A 4,717-nucleotide genomic window follows, 5' to 3' on the forward strand; every position below is an offset into this window, starting at 1 on the left:
ATATCCCTCTAAATTCAATCGAACAGTTGCAGATAATTAGCTTATGATGTCTGAATCATTCAATATGCTCTCGAATTTCACAACAAAGTCATCCAAATGATTAGAACTCATTTGTTGTGAGTCAAGGTTCGCAGGTAAAATGGAGTGAGGATTCTGGATTTGGGGTTGCAGAGGAAGAAATATAGTGAGATAGCATCAGCAATTATACCATCCTGTAACATTGTGCATTTCTGCGGATTTCCACAAGACAGGCTTCCTATTAATGTCTCCTTTCTAATTATAAGAAAACTAGTTTGCATACGGAAGTTTTCCATGTTATAGCTGATATGTCTCCATTACAATATTTTAAATTCTGTAAAAACCTACAGACCAATCAAATAATATGCAAATGCTTATTAAATGTCTACTCTGAAACAAAGCACTGGGTGCAGAGATATGTGTGTTGAAGAGATGACAATGCCTTCTTGGCAAGGAACTTGCAAACAAGAGAGAGAGAAATCACAGAAAACTATAACTTTGGCTTTTGAAGGACTTTGGAGGTCACCTAACACAATCTTTTAGTTGATGGATAATTCAGCTCCTGCAACTCTCCCTGTGAGTGCTCAGCTTCTGCTTAAAGCTGCTTAAACAGGAACAGATAATTCACTACCTCGGGAGCCTGTCTACTCCATGTTTGTAATGCTTTGATTTTTAACAAGATCTTTATGCTAAATCAAAGAATGCACCCTTATAAATTTCTACTCGCTGGTTCTTTTTGTGTCCTCCTTTACAAATAACAGCCCTTCATGTATTTAAAGACCCCTATCATGAACCCTGTCCTCCTTTTTATTGGCAGCATTTCCCTCAGATGCTTCGGGGGGGGGGGGGAGCAAGCATTCCATGGTGAGATACATTGAGAAAATAGAAATTAGAAAATATTCTAATCTTGTCTTGAAAACATGCTTTTTTTTTTAAAGCTCTGAGATTTCCAGCAGTAAGGAAACCCATCTAACTGCACTGTACCAAGCACTTTTCAAACTTATTTCACCACAGAAATATAATTTCTCCCTATTTCACCCTATTAACATCACACAGATTTATGGTTCAATGGAAAATTTGTCTATTCATTCACCCATTCAACAAATATTTATTATTATCTATTTTGTGCCAGGCATTGTGATATATGCTGGAAACACTACAAAGAAGACATGAATCTTGCCATCCCAGAGCTTAGAATCTAGTATGGAAAATAAATAATTGAACAAACAATAATATAAGTTAACAGGAATTGTTGGGGAAGTGTGGTTCCATCAGAAGACACTTCGGGTGCTGCTGCTCTGAGCTGAAGAGTCTCAGCTCTTTCGATGGCTCTCCTTATATCATAGTTTGCAGACTCTGTGCCTTCCTGGACATCATCTTCTGCACATGATCTACTTTGTCAATGTCCTTCAGAAAGGACCCAAACTAAACCTAATGCTCCAGCAATGATTTGACCAGTAGAGCCTGAGGCAAGATAATATCCTTTGCTCTGGCCATTGAATTCCTATTAATGCAGCCTGCTACACAAACATACAACACCAAAACAACAATAAAAGAGAGAATAGCTGATTGCAATAAAATAAAAGAGCTTTTCCAAGAAGGTCCTTTATACTAATCATCAATGAAATGGTAGACCAAAATGACCGTCAGAGAAGAAAACTCATCTCCATTGTGAAAGGCTGAATAAGGCTTCAAGAAATAGTTGAGTTCAATTTTGATACAAGAGTAGAATTTGGATGGGGAATGCCTTTAGAATGTTCACAGAAACATACAAAATAAGATCTGGGAAGCTGAAGCTTAACCAGGAGCCTCATAAGCTGCTTAGAAACACTGAACACAAACTCAGGGTTCAAAAGCAAATTTGTGGCATTTAATCATAGATTCAAAGCTTTACAATGAAAATGGATGGCATATCAGAGGGACATTGACTGAACTTTCAGATTCCCCAGGAGACCAAAGAATTTGCCTCTCCTCACTTACTGGAAACTAACAGTGAGTACCAGCCAGGGCTCCTCATCTCAGTAGGGTTCAGAGTGAGATGGAAACACTCAGAAATCACTGGGACCAGCATAACTAGGAGAATCTATGCTGGAGCAAAGATATTAAAGTAACCTTAAAGAAGTGACCTTTTTGTCTTTGAAGATGGCATCTTAAGTAACATGTCATTGCTATCAATAAGTAAAAACAGCCCTGAAGGTAAAACATGAAATAAGCCCAGACAGAGAAAATCACAAAACGACTTCCCCATTGCACACATATCCCTCCAGAACTTTTGGTGTTACCACTACTGTGCTTGCTAAATCTTACCCAGAATTTCCAAAATTATCAACAGATAATTCAACCTATTCTACTCCTTTTTTTTTTTTTTTAGCTCTGGTTAAATGGTAGAGGATATTCAAAGCAATAGTTGGGATGCATTTTTTATTATCACTATTACTCCATGCTCCTTTCTCCCCGATTAGCATGGATAGTTGAGAGCTGGGTGTAGTACTCTGCATTTAAATCAGTAATATTTAATACTAATAGCCTGATCCTATTGTTATCTCCTGACCTCACACCACCTGACTGCACCTGGTAACACTGAAGGACTCGAATGTCCTGATAGTCTAATTGGTCACAACTCATTGGTTACACATGAGAAGCCTACTCTGTTTACTTTTAATTTGAGTTTCAGAAATTGTCCTATTCATCATCATCAATGGAGAATCCACAAGGGCAAACTGAAAGCTATATGCCAAACACCTTGAAGAATGAAAATTTCAAACAATCATCTGGAAAGGTTTTGTTGTTCTGCTTTGTTTTGTTTTGTTTTGTTTTTAACCCAGCAAAACCTTCAAAAGTCTGGATACTTCTAGGTGGCTGACCAAATTTTTCATATTTAATTAAGTTGGTTGGCCTCGGGGTTTACTTACTTTTCCCTAGTTGAATATGCCAATAATCTAAATTAGCTATGAAAACAACCAGTAGCAACCAGATATACAAGTATTTCCATCCAACTGTTCTATATGCTAAGTTGAAATACAGTTGTGAGAAAAGAAGAAAGGAAGGAAGGGAGGGAGAGAAGGAGGGACAACTAAAGAAAGAAGGAAAGAAGGGAGGGAGAACTGATGGAGGCTGATGAACAGAGGACTATGAAATGGAAAAATGAGGGAAGGGGAGAAAGAAAGAGCCAACAAGCAAAGTGCAGAGAAAAACATCTGCCAAAGGTCTGACATGTGCATGGTACGCACAGCAAAACTTTCGTTCGTTTTTCTGTGTGTGCTCATGTAATTGATGGCTTGTCTGTTGTTCTCTTTTATGTGTGTATCAGTAATATTATGAATGGATACAAAAGAAAATGAGAGTTGCTGTCTTGCTGTTAGAAAACTGAAATGTCAGTGTTGGGCTTTTTTATCTCTGTGTGGTAGGCTGATTAATGGCCCCCAAAAATATCCAGGCCCTCATCCCTGGGACCTGTGAATGTTACCTTATAGGGCAAAAAAGGTCTCAGTAGATTAAGTTAGAATCTTGATATGGGAAGACTGTCCTGATGGCCCCTAAATGCAATCATATGTGTCCTTGTAAGATGGAGGGAAACTTGACTATAGACAGAGGAGGAGGAGGCAGTATGACCTGAGGCAGAGGCTGGAGTGATGTGGCTACGAGGCAAGGAGTGCCAGCAGCCACCAGAAGCAGGAAGAGGCAAGGAAAGATTCTCCCCTAGAGCCTCCGGAGGGAGCATGACCCTATCAACACCTTGTTTTAGGTCCAATGAAACTCCTGTGGACTTCCAACCTTCAGAACTGGAAGAGAATAGATGCGTGGTATGTTAAGCCATCAAGTTTGCAGTTAATCTGTGACAGCAACACTAGGAAACTAATACACTCTACATAAAACAAAACAAAAACAAAAAGCAAAAACGGAAGCACCCAGTAGCTTCAAAACCATTCCAAACTACCAAGTATCCCCTGGCAAAGAGGTTCCTCTCCAGGGCCTCAAGCCACACAACCCATAGATTCTCCATGCACCCACTTGAAGGTCCAAATGACCACTGACCTGGTGGGAAAACAGCCAGTGCAGGCTGCCCATCAGCAGTGGTGAAATGATAAAGGGGAATTGAATATAGAAACCCTGAGATTATACGGAATACATTTCTAAAGATGCTTTATGAGTCAAGAAAGATAAAATGCCACTGACAAGTTATAAAAGAATGAAACTTCACAAAAGGATAAAGAAATGAGAGGAGTAAGAAAGAAATGTCCTACGAATGTATAAAAGAGGAAAAGAAAACATTTGAGTATAATTATGCTCAGGACAGGTACTGATCAATAATTCTAAAGAAATTTCCAATTTCCTTATGAAATCCTCCCTAAGGGTGAATCAGATTTTCCCTCTTATCTCTGCCACAAGGCACTGAAACATGTAAGTCAATGATTGAGACGCAGCTCAATTAAAATGCACAACGAAAAGTCAGAAAGCCGTGCGTCTCGCCACTGGAGTTTTCAGTAGGAGTAAAGATGCCTGGATTTGAAACAAATCATTTTACAGAAAAGAAGGGTTATTTCCTGCAATAAATCCCCATCAGGACAAATTCTCACTGGTGCCAGCGTGGTGATGGATGACGCTCTCTAGGCTGGCTGCGTGGATTGGATTTGGATAGGCCACCAAAAGTGCAGATGCTTATCTAAAACTTATCTGAACAAGCCAAATCTCACAGGCC

The sequence above is a fragment of the Ursus arctos genome, unplaced genomic scaffold (genome assembly GCF_023065955.2).
Source record: "Ursus arctos isolate Adak ecotype North America unplaced genomic scaffold, UrsArc2.0 scaffold_26, whole genome shotgun sequence".
In the NCBI taxonomy this organism is placed as follows: Eukaryota; Metazoa; Chordata; class Mammalia; order Carnivora; family Ursidae; genus Ursus; species Ursus arctos.